The sequence below is a fragment of the Mus caroli genome, unplaced genomic scaffold (genome assembly GCF_978045245.1).
Source record: "Mus caroli unplaced genomic scaffold, Mus_caroli_1 scaffold_12, whole genome shotgun sequence".
Taxonomy (NCBI): Eukaryota; Metazoa; Chordata; class Mammalia; order Rodentia; family Muridae; genus Mus; species Mus caroli.
Genome location: NW_028227267.1, coordinates 34,723,694 through 34,741,022, shown reverse-complemented (window position 1 = coordinate 34,741,022; position 17,329 = coordinate 34,723,694). Strand labels below are relative to the sequence as shown.

At 41.4% G+C, this 17,329-nt stretch overlaps 1 long non-coding RNA gene across 1 annotated transcript in view; it reads right to left on the bottom strand.

Moving 5' to 3' along the window:
- Nucleotides 1–17,329, bottom strand: part of LOC147001688 (uncharacterized) — a 117,633-nt gene that overhangs the window by 63,572 nt on the left and 36,732 nt on the right. The window contains exons 2-3 of the long non-coding RNA XR_015044614.1: nucleotides 14,218–14,349; nucleotides 12,982–13,164 (exon numbers count right to left, since the gene is read on the bottom strand). This is a non-coding gene — a long non-coding RNA (uncharacterized LOC147001688). The remainder of the gene's footprint in view (nucleotides 1–12,981; nucleotides 13,165–14,217; nucleotides 14,350–17,329) is intronic.

Below are 17,329 nucleotides of genomic sequence, written 5' to 3'. Positions count from 1 at the left end.
CTGCAGTAAAAGATTGCTGGGGCCCCTCAGGGATAAGCACCGAGCGAAGCAGTAGGACCAGATGGGGCGTGCCTAGCAGCCCAGAGTGTGTCTGGAGCGCGGGGGAGGGGAGGAGCCAGGCTCAATATTTATACCTATATCATTGTTCTCCGCTGCCCTCCCTGACTATGGGGTCCTAATCCTGCGGGGTACGGAGTGACCTGGGGGAATTCGGAAGTTGGAGTGAAAGCACCAGCTGTTCACCCTTTTGGGGCTGCAGAATGGAGTTGGGGCTCCTAGGACCCTGTAACCCAATGCTGTGAGTAGTGACTTCGCGAGTAGGGGTGGTCAGACATCTGCTTGGAGATTGCTTCCTTTCTTTCTACTTTCAGTTTTTCTACAGGCAGACATTAGAAAGGGACTCGCTCTCACAAATGGACTTTGGAGTATGGCAAGCTTAGTGGGAGACGAAATTCTGTCTCCGACTGGGAGGACCTCCCTGGTGGATACTCAATGAGGACAGACCATCTGGTAGGGGAGGGCTGGGGCTACTAGAGGTGGGAGAGTGAGGGGTCCTGGAAGGGGAGAAGTGTCGTGCCCCCCACACCCACCTCCACCCCCGCACACACACTAAGATCCCAAGGGTGTAGGAAAGGCAGGTCCATCACACTTTCACCCATCCTGTCCTGAAAAAGTAACTTCGGGACTTTTCTAGCTAACTGGGACTGGTCCTTAAGTTTTCAACCCGTGCACAAGCAACCGCCTTATGATGGTGGGGGTGGGGGGCAGTAAACATAGGTCGCCCAGGTGTGAGAAGGGGCAGCGCTTGTGTCACTACTTCTGAGAGTCACAACTCTAAAGCTCTAAAGCTTCTTAGGAAATAAATATTCATTTGGGGTTCATAAGAAATCAGGAAACCCAGAGCTATCTGCCTCACATTTCCTTGAAATACAGCATTGGTGATAACTGTAAAGCAGAAATACTGACTTTCCAGAAAAAGACTTTCCAACTACCCATGTTGAGATTTCCCAGACATGTTGAGACATGGCTTTCTTTTAAGGTAATATTAATGTGACTACACATTTGGAGCCTTTTGGGTTTTATTTGTTTGAATTTGGAGCGTTGCTATTTTTTTTTTATTATTATAAGTATGTTTTGCCTGCTGCAACCCTCACCTGGTACCAGAAAACCGGCAAAAAGCAAGTGAGCCAGGCGCACGGGGCAGGACCCCACGGGTGCCCAGAGGGGGTTCTAGAAATCCCACCAGGACCACATCTGTGCACCAAATGCATGCAATTCCTCCAGAAGCCAGAAGAGGGCATTATGTTCAACCCAGAGAAGCATTAATAGGATTGTTAGCTGCCCTCTGGGTCCTCTGTTGGATAGACAAATGCTCTTAATGGAGGAGACTTCTTTCCTGTATCTACACTATATTTCTTCTTTGTCCTTCAAGATTGTGTGGTTTTCAAATGAACAAGATCATCCAAAATCAAAGATAGAAGTTTATGGAGACCTATAGGTTCAGGTGCTTGAAGATGGAATGCTAATTTTCCTAGGTTACCTGACACCCATTCAGAGCTCTTGTGGGTTCAATATAATGCCATAGAATGGTCAAGGTTGAAGCAGATCTGTCACCTCTCATGTAGGATAACACTGCAGACTAGGCATGAAATGCCTAATCGATGAAATGCAGAATTGAGAAGTTCCTCAGTGAGTAGAAGTGGACAAAGGAATAAAAATTTAAGGCCAGCTAACCAGTGTTGGGATGAAACTTCAAACTATCCTGCATGGATGGATCCTGAAATAGAGGTCACATGCCAATGGTGGAGAGCATGTCTGTGCAAGGCTAGGAAGGGAGAGCGATGGCTGATATTGATCTTAACCACACTAGATCTCAGAGTTTATTGAGGAAGTACTTTTTCCAGTGGATGCTTCATGCTTGTGAAGGTCTCCTGGAACAGATCTCATTTCTGAGACTGTGAGTCAGAGACTTAATGTGTGAAGGAATTAATCCCCTGGATCCCCAACCTGATGCTGTCAAACCAGGGCTTTTAAGTAGAAGCCTGAGAAGGATTGAGGGATGTGTTAAGTTGCTCACTGTCTTTGGACACCTTCTCTTTCTAAGCTGACTGTGACACAGAAAGGGACATCTGTAAACACACAGGAAACCAATCATTATCACGTGATACGGCTTTTCTTGTCCATCTTTTAATTCTCTGGTGGGTCCTGAGCCTTATTTACTTGTAAGTCTTCAGTGTAGTGCTTGGCTGTTTTGGTAAATGCTACCTGTCAGGTACCTTACCTGATATCTAGTAATGCTATTTGTACAGGTAGATAACAGCTTGACATCAGTATTTAAACCACTAAACTGTCCCAAGTATGCAGGGTGGACTGAGACACTTCCTTTTCTCTTTCAGATAGATATTCCTAGTCTTTAAAGCATTCTGTCAGCCATTTTCAAGGACCAATCTTGTAGCAGCCAAACTGACTATAGAGTCTCAAATTGCCACTTGCCTTGTAGCTGTTGTAACAGATGAATAAAGTTACAGGGCTGGAATGTAACTCAGGGAGCATGGACATTTATTAGGTTCAATCATAGCACTGGGAGGTCAAAGAGAAGGAAAAAGTACCCCATCTCATTCAGACTTGTTGGAGACAAAAAAAACTGTGAGGCTCCATGGAGGCTTTTAAAGTCTGCCACCTTCCTCATAGATCCCTCCCAGACTCCAATTATTGCCCTTAATTGAGTAGATATATTCTCTGGGGAAAGTTTTCATAGTTGTGTTATAACCCCGAATGTAAATAGGAATACACAGATTATTAAATTCTGTGTCTGTGATGACTGGCTGATGAGATGGCTCAGTGGATAAAGGTAATGTGACCAAGCATAGAGACCTGAGTTCCTTCCCTGTGACCCACATCATAGGAGAGAAAAAACTCCATAAATTGTCCTCTGACTTTCATGTAGGTGGGGGTGCCAGGTCTCATCAGCTAAAGTTTCCCACTGCTCACTTACACTGAGAACTCTCCATCTGATACACTCATGTAATTATATGACTCTGTGCTCCATTTCAGAGATTCAGTACTTTTTTAGTTAGAGAAACCAAGGAGGCCAGCATCAGACCAACAACTGAAATGCAGGTTAGGGATTATGGATATAGGGAATTTGTAACTGAGGTGTGAACCTCATGTGTTCCAAACTGCTCTAAATGGTTTTCAATACATGTGTGGCCAACTGTAGTAGATGCTGTTGTCTCACTGCTGTTTCTTTGTTGCTATAGTTTTGTTTTATTGTCTACCTCTGATTACTTCAAAGAGACAAAAAAACTGTGATGAAATTTGCACTAATCCCTGTGACTGTTGAAGCCTCACTAAATGTCAGAGTCAGCTTGAGTGAGGATGATTTGCCTGGATGATGCACAGCTGCTCCTGGTCGCCTGTACTGCCATATGCTAATATCTTCCTCTGACAAAATAACAGTTATCAGTGACACAGAGTGAAATGATTAACAGTGCTAACACTCCTAGGTTTAAGCAGACACCAGTAGCAAAGTACAAAGGACCCAAAGATGGAAGCATATGCCCAGGCTTACAACAGTAGGCTTTGAAACGATTAAATTGACCTGGGAGTAGACAGTGGAATGTGAGGTGCAGGCAGAGGCCTAGTACAGAGTGTCTGACAGTTTTCCAGGTAGAAGGTATTCCCACTACTAGAAGGTCTTTGGATCTGTGGTCTAGACAGCATAAGGAGAGTGATGAAAGTCACTGTCTTGTGAATTTGCTGCTGAGACAATTGCTTTCTCTTCTGAATATACACAGTGGAGTTGGCTCAAGGTTAAGAAGAAATAGCCATTGCTGTAGTTCATTGCTCTGAAGAACATTCTCCTTCTCTTTTCAGCCCACATAGATTAATCATGTACCACCTTGTTCCGTGGACACTCACATGACAGGGATGTGGTCCTACTTTCCTGTTATGTGTACCAGAAGATGACTTTACAATGGCCCAATGATCTAGTTCAATCTTACAAGACATAACAATCTAACCTAGTATGGTGGCACTTGCCTTTAATGCCAGGAAAGGTACAGGCAGACAGAATGCTATGAAATCAATGCAGTCTAAACAGTTGGTGGAGATTATGTTTTTTATACGGGATCAAGTCAAATAAGTTTCTGAGGTTTGGCGGTTTTAGGCTTACCAGTTAAGGGGACTTTGTACTTGTAGGAAGGGATAATGCAAATATTCACAGATAAATTGTGGAACCCAGGCCTTCTTTCAGCTCCAAGGCAAGTGCATCCAGAGGACTAATGAATTATCTGCTTTGGGGATTCTGCCTAGCCTAACAGAAGAGTGCTAAACATAGTTATTATAAGGAAATACTCCCACCAGTTCATATATAGTAAGATGCAGGGCCCACATTTGGATGGGTTTTTTGGCACCATGTATTTCCATTCATGATGTGGGTACATGGTGTCAGGAGACACAGAAGAAGGCCTTATATCCCTTGAAAATGAAGTTACTGACATCTCACAACACTGCTTGTAATCCCAGCACTTGGGAGAGGAGGTCAGAATCAGTTCAGGAGCATCCTTGACTACATAAGAAATTTTAAGTCACCTTTATTACTCTAAGAACTTCATTGAGTTTCCATCTGTTGCTATGTATTGTAATGCTAAATTCTGTTCCTAGGAAGGTCTGGAACTAGGAGAGAATTCTCCTATCAAATGATCTTGTTGTGCAAATATTGTTGCTTAATTTAAAACCATTGGTTAAATAAAACTGACTACTGGTATTTAATGGAGGCAGTAGACATATGTGAGTTTTTAGTTATCTGGTTGTGGGTGGAGAACTGAAAGATAAGAGGAGAAATTAGAAGAAAAGAGAAAAGGTACTATGGAGGAGAGGTACCCTGTGTGCATATGGAGGAGAAACAGCAAGTATTTGGGGTGCACCACTGGGGAGGTAGCCAGGTGAGCTGGTAGAAAAGCAGATTAGGGGTGACCAAACCTACAGTAATTGTCTCTGTTTTTGTTTTTTTAACACGGGGTTTCTCTGAATATCCCTGGCTGTCCTGGAACTCACTTTGTAGATCAGGTTGGCCTCAAACTCAGAAATCCTGCCTCTGCCTTGCAAGTGCTGGGAGTAAAAGTGTGCACCACCACCTCACAGTAATTGTCAGAGTCAAATGATGTAAGCATAGTCTGAGTCATTTGTTTGGAAGCAAGTCCAGATGAGCTTAAATTGTTTCTACTGAAACTTTGTATCAAAAAAGAAGGTGATAGGGAAGGAGTAGAGCATTGCCTGGAGGGGAAGGGAGAGAAGATCATGAAGAAAATGATCAAAGACATACTTGAACAGAAAGTCTCCAAGAGCCAGTGGGTGTGCATTTTTTCGTTGAATTATTTATTTATTTCCATCTGATCACAGTCCCTCCTTCTCTTCCCGTCATAATCAATGTCCCAATCCCCCCCTACACACAATTCCCTATCCCCTTCTCCCCAGAGTAAGTGACCCTCCTTTTTCCCCTGTAACAACTCACCGGGCACATCAAGTTGCATCAGGAATAAGTGCATCCTCTCTCACTGAGCCCAGACAGGGCAGCCCAGCTAGGGAAAAGAGATCTAAAGGCAGGTAACAGAGTCTAAATCCGAGGCAGCAACCACTCCAGTTATTAGTCGCCCACATGAAGACCAAGATACATATCTGTTTCATTTATGAAAGGGTCCTAGTTCAAACCCCTACATGGTGTTGGCTCATGGTTCAGTCTCTGTGAACCCCTAAGGGTTCATATTAGTTGACTCTGTAGGTCCTCTTGTGGCTTCCTAACCCTTCTGGCTACTACAACCCTTCCACCAACACTTCCACATGAATCTCAGACCACAGCCTAATGTTTGCCTGTGGATCTCTGCATTTTTACATTTAAAGGGTGATGGAGATAGCATGCAACTAGAGGGACTGCCCACAACAGGTCTCAATGGAAACCTCTCAGCAGCCTGCAGCAGCTACTTGTAAAAAAGGATGGTGTCTGTGGTCTTGAGAAGCAGGAGACACATTCCTCCTGGGTACCTGCAATTTGAAATAAGGGCCTGCCTGTTGTAGGCTGAGATAGAAACATCTCAATTGCCTGTGGAAGCTCTTCATACTAAAATGTAATTCCGCTTTATCTTAACCTTAGTCCTATACAATCACTGTATAGAATTCATAACTGCTTTTCAGCTGGCCTAGATGTATATAATTATTCTATTATATCTGAATTTCCTGTTTCTTTTTTCTTCTTCCCTAGTGTAGTCTGTGAAACTCGATGTTTCTTCATGTAATGATTCTTAAACTATGAAAAAATTGAGATATAAGCGCTCAGTACAGCACAGATCAAAATGTCCCAGGTGTATGCTGTGTGTTCTCATCTTGGAAACTGTGTAATAACTGAGTAATGGTAGTTCGAGATTAATGCATAACTTTCAAAGACATTTTGAAGAAATTATTAGAAAATGAAATAGAGACAATATTTGGACCTGAGAAATGTAAAAGTTATTGATGTTCTGAAATTAGTTTCACACAACATTTGAGAGTAGTCCTGAATAATAAAGTATGAAATATGTCATATGCTATATGCCAGTCAAACTAAGTCAAAACACTGGGACTCTTACAAGGATTATTGTGTGCAATGTACAGAATCAGAAAGCTAGGAGAAGTACTCAGTTAAGGGTTAAGTACCTCTGACCCATTCAGTGCTTTGGTAGAGGATTTCCCATGAGAGCCCTAACATGCAAAGCAGGGGTTGGATCTCCAGTACACACCAGCTACTCAAATGGATACCATGTTTCCTATTATAAAGAAATGGAGGACTCCATTCAGGCACCATCTGGGAAGGCTCTTTCTCATTTTCCAAGCCACTGCAATTGCAGGATTTTAACTTGGCACCAGCTCCATTATCTTATGCAAGTATTCTCTGCATTGCCCACTTTCCTGTGGTAGTGTCAGTGATGGGCTCTGCACTATGATTTGTCCCTGTTACCTGGTGTTGCTGCTCCCAAAACCTGCTTCTCTTATCACAAGAGAAACTTCAAATCACATTCTAAACTGCTTTGGCTCTGAAAGGAAATGGGTGCTTCTACTTTTTTACAACAAAGTAAACATATCTCAAGAACCACTTTCTATAGGTATGATCCATTCCACTAATATAGCACACAAAGAAGGACAAAAGTGCATATCAGGGGATGGAGAGATAGCTCTTCATTTGAGAATATGTTTCTCAAAATACCCACATGTTATCTAACTGTCCTTTGTCATTTTAGTTCCAGGTGAAACCCAATAACTTCTTCTGGCCTTTTGGAATGGCATGCAAAAGTTGCACAGACCTACAAAAGGCAAATCATGCATAAATATAAAATAATTCCAAATAACAAGCAGAATCACCACGGGGGGGGGGGTGGTGAAGAAGGAGAAAACTCATAGAGCATATGGGCCTGGATTTTGTCTCAGCTTTTAAAAACATTTGTATACTGAATACTGAACTACACACTGTGTTTGTGTTAAAAACGCAAAAAGGAACCAAATGTATTGTCAAGCACAAAATTCACTCTCATAACAAAGAAAAACAACAAAATAACCAAAAAATGATAAATCCCTACTCGAAAGGTCCTAAATATGAATATCTCTAGTAGTAGTTACCACTGGTAGAACATTTGAAGGAAAGCAGAAGCATACATATCTGTGTTTTCTGACAGCTTTTATATTCCCTTAGAATATGTTTTTATTTCCTGAAAGACATTTCAGAAATACTGATATATTTCCCATTAATTTGTTCAACACTATCATCCACAGTATTTTAGCAGCAGATAAATATTTGACATGCAAGGATACAGCATGGATAATTTTTCCATCTTGTAGTTGGAATTCACAGAGTTGGACACACTAGACACACTGAATGTACAATCTATTCCTTTTGTAGCTCAATCTGGCTGGGAAGTCATTATGGAACCCAAGCCCCTTAAGTATATCCATCTGTGTCTGATAGGTGTGAGATTTCAGTAGGATGATACCACATCTGAATAAAGAAGTTTCTTAAGAGTGAAGAGTTGGAGATCACTGTTTTATTCTTAGAATATATCCAATTTACTCAATAGAAACTAAAAGTGGGCAGTCAATATGTACAGTGTATAGCCTTATCAAAATATTAAATCAATTACAAAACAAAACAACAGCAAAGAAACAAACAAAAAAACTTCTAATGAAACAAAAGAAAACCAAATAACAAAAGCAATCAAAGCTCAAACCAAAATCTAAAAACAAGAATTGTGGTAAAGAGCCTTCTTTGGCTGTTATTTTGCTGCACAGACTTACAGCCCATGACTGTCCTTGGCAACACAGTAGAAAATAAGTTACTTCTGGTAACAATCTTTACAAGAGAAAATTAAGTAGGTCTCCTTTTTTGGAATATGGGTTTGAAGAATAAGGACACCCAACACTAAGCAGAAAACATGTTACAGACTTTGGCTCAAAGACTTTGCGATTTTGTAGAATGATTTTTTAATTTTCCTTGATGACCTATCAGGACAAGAAAAATTTACACTCTCAGAATCTTCCTGTTTTCCCAGCAGCTCTTGATGTGTCTCAGCACATGTCTGAATCCCTCTACATGCTCACTCTTGCTGAGCCAGAACCCAGATGAAATTAATAGCTATTCATTGCAAGGAAACAAAAGTAAAGGAAGAAAATGCAACAGATGATAGCCATGATTACTGGGGATGAGATGAAATATTTGTTTTGCACACGCAGAGATGCCCCTATAGAAGTTATCTTCAAAGGAGACCTTGTCCTAGTCTGTTCCATGTTCCAGGTTCTGCTGGAGTATTTCACATCAAGTGTAGGAAGGAACAACGGCCTGATTAGGATTTGTCAATTCAGCTCTCCATCCCACACTAGATCTATTAAGCTGGATAATATATTATGACCTATCTGTTAGCTGAGGTCATTCCCTGCATCCCCATCATTGGCTGATGTCATTCCCTGCATCCCCATCATTGGCTGAGGTCATTCCCTGCATCCTCAAGTGTCATAGAGCACCTGGACTTGGAATTATTTCTCAGCTTTTAAAAACTGCTAGAAACTGAGCTGTGAACTACACATTGTACTGGAGTTTAAAAGAAAAACACTATATTACTCCAATAGTCCAGGTATAATATATTGAATACTAACATTGTAGGAATGCCCAAATCTGAGTTCAAGAGAGATGTGAACAACCTAGAAAATCATGTGGATGCCATATGGGGAACCTGCCTAGAATTAAGCGAAGATTATGATTATTTCTCTAGTGCAGGATCCTGACAGGGTACCACTCATCAACCCCTATATCTGGAAATAGCCAGAGAAAACATATCACATGAAATCCACAGGCACTGCATGGGTCCTATAATCAGCAAGAATGTGTTAACTGAAAATATTTCTAACACTAGGAACTGAATTTAAAAAGTGATGGTCATGAAGGAACATAACAACACACCTGTACATCTGAGACTATTGTAGAGCACTCTGTCAAATATGCTAATTATTTGTGTTCACACAACACAAGCACAGTATACCTCAGTAACCAGTTTAGTGTTGTTTCCTTGGTAATGCTATTATAAAAATCTTCCAGGATATTTTGGAGTCATAAAAAACAAGTCTTGAATGGGATAGGTACATAATGAGCAAAGCATATAGACAGCTCAGTCAGTGATAAGCTTTCCGCTCATAAACACAGACTCAGAATCAGGGTTCTTGGCATAGTATCCAATCTGTCTTAGCAAGTTCCAAAAGGTATGTAGAGTAGGCTTGTCTGCCAGCAAAGGATCACATGGTGGTATTGGACTAGCCTCTCCTTCACTGTTTCAGTCTTTTCCCAAAGAAAACAGTTCCTTCCATTAGAGGCTCCCTTTGTCATTGCCTAACTGACTAGGTGTCCAAAGGTATGATCCCAGAAAAATAGGAGGTCACTATAAATAGGAACAAATGGAACAATTTTCTCCCAATAATGTGACTATGTCAGGGATATTTTGAGTAAGATGCGGCTAACTTGTTGAAGGGCAAATACTTGCATGGATTATCGAACACTGAGTAATAGTTCATGAAAGGGCTGCATCACATAGTACAATTTCACTCTTTAGCTGATGGACATCAGGATATCATCTTCTTCTGGACTACTCGAGGACCAGTACAGACCTCATGTGCCCTAGAGACTCTCTGGATATCGACTCCTTGATCTGCAATCAGTGGGTCAAAGGGGACTTCTTTTCTACTTTCTGAACCTCACTTCTCAAACACCTACCTGATTTTATACTACCAGACCTGTCTGAAGGTCCTCATTTCTCCCAACCCCCATTGAGGCTGATTTTAACACTGAGAAAATGAGTTTGAATAACAGCAATTGCAGAATGCTACACAGATAACATAGTGTGAGTTCTTTAGATTATCATGACCCTCAAGGGGCTCCTGAAACACCCCTGTTTTGCACCACAGCTATGGGAATTCTGCTGGATGCATGTACAGCCGCATGCAACTCAATCTCTCAATGATTAGAATCCAAGACATATGATAAGGCAACGTTTTACTGAGTATAGGTAGCTGGATAGGCAATGGTAGCAGGCAATGACGAAAAGAATCTGGAATGCTGAGAATACACAGTGAGACACCTGAAATTCCAGTGGCCCTTCATGATTCTTCCAGAGCAGAAAAGGGACATAACACATGGATGTTATACACCAACGTCCTCCTCAACACTATGTACCATATTCTGATGATTTTTTCCAAAGGATTTCAATGAGGATCAGTAGTATTGCCCCTAGCCAGTTGTGAGTCTGACTTTACATGAGTTTTTCTGTCCTTTTTTTTTTTTTTTTTTTTTTCTGGGAAGCTAGGTAGAGTTGCACACTAATTTGACTGCCGTATTTGATTTTTTATGCGTGCAGTGTAATCTCAGGGGCTTTTCATCATGCTTGGCCTCTAGAACAGACATGGTTACACGTCTACACAAACATATATACACACACAAACACAGCTGTATATTCAAGCATCCATACCACAAACACTTGCAAAGGCATTTTGCCTTACACAAACACACAACTTAGAATAAACACTCTGAGTCATAGCTGGTACACAAACACACACACATACACACACACAGACACACCAACACACACACCACATACCACAAAAAGACTGACACAAACACACATACAACAATGAAATTCTTGCTCTTATCTAGCATATTTTCTATTGTATGAGCATGTAGTGGGACCTATGATGTGCACAAGGCTCTTAGACTTAAGGGGGCTTTGCAGCCCTGACCTGTACTTATCTCCTCCTCAGGAATATTTTATATGCAAATACTTGCTGTCCTACCAGGAAATTATAAGCTCTACACAGATATCCTGGACAACACAGCACTAAATTGCCAAGAAAGAGCTTTCTACCTATAGCCTCCACTAAGCCCGTTTTGACACATCAAGGCCCTCTCACTAAACCTACACTGAGTCCTTTTTAGCATCTGAGGAAGACTGTGACTTTTGGACATTACTCAGGATCTTTTCAACACATTACTTATTATATTATATTAAATCATCCTCAAAATTAGTCAGGAGAATTCTAGTTAAATGACCTGCTGTGACATTTCTGAAATGCAGCACTCTGCACAACTCTGATTGAGAATCTATCCTGAAACAAAGCCATGCCCAAAATATAGTTAGCAAAACAATGTCAGCAGAGTGAGCACTGTAGGCTTCTATGTATGCCCATGGTTAAGCCAATAAGACAAGCCAGAATAGCCCAGGCAATAACTCGAAGCAGGAAAAATTATAAATGTTATACTAATTTTAAAAATAGTGTTATTGTTTAATGAATTGTTGATATAAATAAGAGACAATCTCCACCTGGTAGTGGACAGGAAATGAAAACTCTACTGGACATCAAACAACAGAAAGTATCAGGTTTATTGAGAGACGTAGGCCCAAAGAACCAAGTTAGAGAATGACTACACAAAATCAGATGTCCTTAACTGGCCTTACAAAATACCCACAAAGGTACAGATTGGCATAAGCATCCATAAACACACACACACACACACACACACACACACACACACACACACACACACATACACACACACACACACACACACACACACACACACACACCCATAAAATCATAAGGGAGCAAAAAACAATGAAGAATCTGTCATGCTAGTGGAACAAAAATTTAGACAATGCAGAGCAGATGTTTCAACTGAGAAACACATCTCTGGTATTCTTACTGGGGAAATAGAAAGATCTAGACAACATTCTTCTTGGTCAGAATGAGGAGCATATAGAGTGAAATTTTTTCATGAAGTCGCAAAACTCTCACACAAAGTGAGATTGTGAGAAGCCTTTCCTACATCCCTGCTCATCAAGCCAGCTCCAGACCACAAGGCCCAGGAACTCCAACTCCAACAGCACTCAAAGAAAATAGGACTGACAAGCTGCTACTCAGGCTCACTCAGTGTGAATCAAGATCTACAGGGGAAAGGGTAGGGGTGGGGGGCAAAAACTTCCAAAAGGCAACAATGAAATCCACTTATTTCTCAATCCCACTAAGCTCTCATCCTTCCAAACTACTTCCTACCTGAAATCTACATGCTCCCCACAAAACTTTTGAAGGCCTTTACATCTTCCTGCAAAGCACTCTACTATTCTAAAGAAGGGCTCCAACACAGCACCCTTCAAACTCAATGTCATATAGAGTTGTGATGTGTAAATCAACTTATCTCCCCCAGTGAACTGCAGATTCTAGTAGAACAGAAAAATTTACTTCTCAAACTAACAGTTTCTTGATAAAGGCTACCTCCACAAAAAGCCTTGTAGATGATCCCATAAATAAACAGTTGGAGAAGACATAGGCAAGTGCCTGGTAAGTTGGTGGACTGTTACATTGGACTGTCTTTGTTTATAGTGAGCCATGAGGGCAATCTGCCTCTGATACACATCACCCTACCTGCTGCTGCTTGGTACTTGTGACAAAGATGTTCTTGCTGGCCTCATCACAGAACCTTTTTCTTCACCATAGGATGCTTCCTGTTCAGCCTGCCCCTCCAGCAGCTTCCTGTTCTCATTCAGCAACATCCTTACTCTTTCCTTCAATTAATTGCAGTCATTCAGGAGGTAACAGTGCCTGAAGCTGATCCACAAACAAAGAAACAAAAAATGGTCATTTCAAGCAAGCTTACATTTCTCTGCCACTCTTTTAAGAACTAGGATCCCTACAAGAGTCCTGATCCCTGGACAGCCTCAGACTAGAGTCCACACTATACCCATCAGTACCAAATAGAGGTAGGTCAAATACAGAGATCAGCCACATTTCACAAGACTCAGAGGACTTCAGAAAACCGTATCACCAATATTGTGGTTGTTTATATGTCTGTGTACCATAAAACAATCAGCAGGGAAAGGGCAAAAACACTCTGAGGGAGAAGAGAAGACCCAACATGTATAAACCAAATCGAGGTAGATCAAATGCAGAGATCAGCCACATGCCACAAGACTCAAAGGACTTCGGAAAACCATAACACCAACAGTTTTCCATATACATCACAGAAGAGGAAATGTTCCTCATAGTCGCTTATATGTCTGGGTACCAGAAAATAATCAGCAGGGAAAGGGCAAAAACACTCAGAGGGAGAAGAGAAGACCCAACAGGTATAAACTCTTTCCATTTTTGTCATGGATCCCAGAACTTTGAATCTGCTGTCAGAATCCTAAAGTTTCAGGGTTGCTTGATATTCCCAGCATGGTGGAAATGGTTTCTATGCAGAGGATCCTGAATTTGGAAGAATAAAGTTTGGAGTGTCTTGGACACTCGTCACACTGAAGAAAACTGAGTCCAAGAGGTACAAATCCAAGACCCTTGCCTCAAGGGAGGGCTCCTATTAAGGAACAGATAGTGGGGCTGGAGAGATGGCTCAGAGGTCAAGAGCACTGACTGCTCTCCTGGAGGTCCTGAGTTCAATTCCCAGCAACCACATGGTGGCTCACAACCATCAGTAATGTGATCTGACCTCCTCTTCTGGGGTGTCTGAAGACAGCTACAGTGTACTTACACATATAATAAATAATTTTTTTTAAAAAAAGAAACAGGTAGTATAGAACTAGAGCCCTTATTTTTGTTCAAAGTCCTAGAAGGCCACCAGCATTCCCTGCCTAGTGTTTCTCCTTACCTGTGTCAGGGACTCACCTGCAGGAATAGTTATATTCTATGAGTTCCTTGTACTTCTCTATGATATCACTTATTGACTGGGTCATTTTTTCCATATCCAACATTGTCTTCTCATGTTGTGATTTAATGATGGTGAATTCAATGTTCATCCTGTGGAAGAGCATGGCCCAAAGAGCAAATATCCTCTGAACTAAGCAATCAAGTATCATGTGCAAAAAGGCTGTATCTGGACTACCCAAGCCAATTGTATGCCACATCCTTGTTCCTTCAAAGAAGGTCCTATTAGTACTGAGTAAACTTATTATCTTGCCCAGAGAACAGCAGAGCCTGGGAACCAAATGAAGAGCAATGACCCTCAAGAGCACCTTGGGTGAGACTGAAGTACTATACTAGGTCTGTGAGAAGTTTCTAATAGACCTGTCAAGATATTGAATCCTTTATCCTCAGGCTGGTCCTCTTGTCTTAGAGCTGTGGTGGTTCCCACTATCTAGTGAAAGAAACAGAGAAGTTCTCTCTGGGTCAGCATCTTATATTTACATCACCCCATGCAGTTGAGGTTCTTCTCAAAGCAACACCAAAATTCTGGCTGTTCAAAGCAAGGGTCAAAGTCCTACTCTTTGACTATCCTGGAGTCTAGTTTGAAAAACCCACTGTCATCACGTCTGCTAACATCTTGACAGATGAAGACCCACAGAAGCTCATCAATAATTGTATGAGGAAACAAACATGAAGAAACAGATCGGTCTCAACATATTGGACACTCCCACATCCCATGAAAGATTCTGAGTGAATGTTCTACATGGATGGGAACAACTCAATTAAATATGGAACCAGGTACACAGGGACTTCAGGAGATATTGCAGGTGAAAATATTTGGCCCCAAAATATATAGACCAAATCTATGGTGAAAGAAAAGACCTGTCATCACTTACCAGGAATGTCAATATGCTTTACTTAATAAATATGTGGATATTATGATCTATGGAGAAGGAGAGCTCATCACTGCTCACAGAAAGAACATTAAAAACAAAGAGGAATTCTTGGCTCTCCTGGAAACTCTTTGAATTCCTCCATGATACTCTTGGTTTCAAGGCAAAGCACATCAACTTAATGACCCCCTTGTGGTCACAAGTAATCAGGTCACTGAGTTGGCATGCCAAAAATTGTTTGAGATCAGTGTAAACTGTGCATGGTGGCACATGCCTTTAATCCCAGAAATTGAGAGGCATACGCAGGCAGATTTCTAAGTTCGAGGCCAGACTGGTCTACAGAGTGAGTTCCAGGACAGCCAGGCGATACAGAGAAATCTTGTCTCGAATAAACCAATCAAAAATCAAACAAACAAAAAACAGTGGAATCTACTGACATTCAGTTGACATACTGTGACCCACTGCAGCCTGAGAATCCATTGTATAAACAAGGGGAAATAAGGGATGTAAAAATATCTAAAAGATAGCTGAAGCCAAAATTTGGTGGTGGACACCAGAGGGAATGATCACTCTGCCAGGAAATACTGGTAAGTTTCTGGAAACAAACCTTCAACAGACTACCTGACTGGCATACACACTACTTTCTAAGTTGCTCATAACAAGGTATGTATAACTGGACTTAACAGCATGGCTCAATTCCTCCAAGCAATATGTCATCTTAATAGTAAAATACATGTAAAGACAGATACTTCGGCCAGAAGTGAGAACATATGAGGGGCCAAACAATGGTCAAATGTGGGAAACTGACTGCACTGATGTGTGTTCTGGTGGGGGAGAGTAAGAGTCCATGCTGTTTTTTTTTAATGAAACCTTCTATGCGTTTATCCACTAGTCTGAAACTTCTAAAAGAGTAGCTGAGGAGCTCTTCAAGGTACTTGACCAATAATTATACCACACCCTTTGAATTGTGTCAAACTATAGCAGAGCATTCATAGCCAAAAGCTGTCAATAAACAGTGAATGATTTAGGAATAGATGGGAACCTTCATGGTATATGCAGACCTCAGAGTTCTGGTCTCATGAAAGTAAAGAAGAGTTCCTTAACGGAAACACTACAAATCTCTCAGAAGAGTTCAGGGACTGAGCCTCCTTCTTACTTTGGGCCTATTGTACCCAATACAGGGAGGAACTCATCCCTATACTATTCTATTGGAATGCCTGCCCCATAGCTTTGTAGGCTCAGATATCATCAGCTAGTCAAAATATAACTATTTTTTTTTCATTAGCCATATTCTCCAGTTCTCCATAAAGGCTCTTCATTTGACTACCAGAGAGAGAGAGAGTATACTTCTGTCTACCCCACCATCTCCCCAGACACCTTTGGGCCTTGTTGTAGTGATATTCCATAACCGAAGGTGGTAGCCAAAGACAACACAATCAATGTGGAAAGGCTTTGCATGATATCTACACTCTTACACCTGTGAGGTTAGGTGGCATTTTACCATGCACTCAGCACACCCAGGTCAAGAAGGCAGAAGGCACTGATGTCAATGCCAAAGAGAGCCCTTTCTGAAATTATGAATCCATTAAAATGGAGGTTTCACTGGACCCGAGGCCATTCATCCCCTATCCATCCAATTGAGTCTTAGGTATATCATGAATACAGGATCATATTCCAACCCCCAACAGACTCAGGCCTGGAACTGGGAACTTACAAAGGTAGATACTGGAGAAGTGAGAGCTAATGGGACCAGGAAGCAGCCATTCAATGTCCCTCTTGGCCTTTGTTCAGAGATGCCTATTTTGTCTGGTTGTTTTGGAGATAGAGAGAATGTAAGATTTTAGCTCTGGAAGAAGGGACATAAAATTTACAATTTGATGTTGCCCCTGTAGTGACTTCTTCTATTGCCAAGTACATGGGAGTTTTCATTGCAAAGAAAAGGGGTTGTAAATCAGAGATTGTGTGAAATCACATGGATCAATATATTGAAACAGTGTCTCCTCCCAAGGCAGTTGCACTCTAAAACATAGAATCCAACTTGTGTAAGAGTAAAGGTGCAGGAGTAGGTTTTTGGCCTCTGGGAAACAGAGACACCTGGGTAAATCGATTGTTTGTTCCATGAATGGACCCCAGAAGTAGATTTATATTGGAGAAGAATCTCCCTCATAAAAGGATCCAAACAAAGATGAGCGACCCATTCC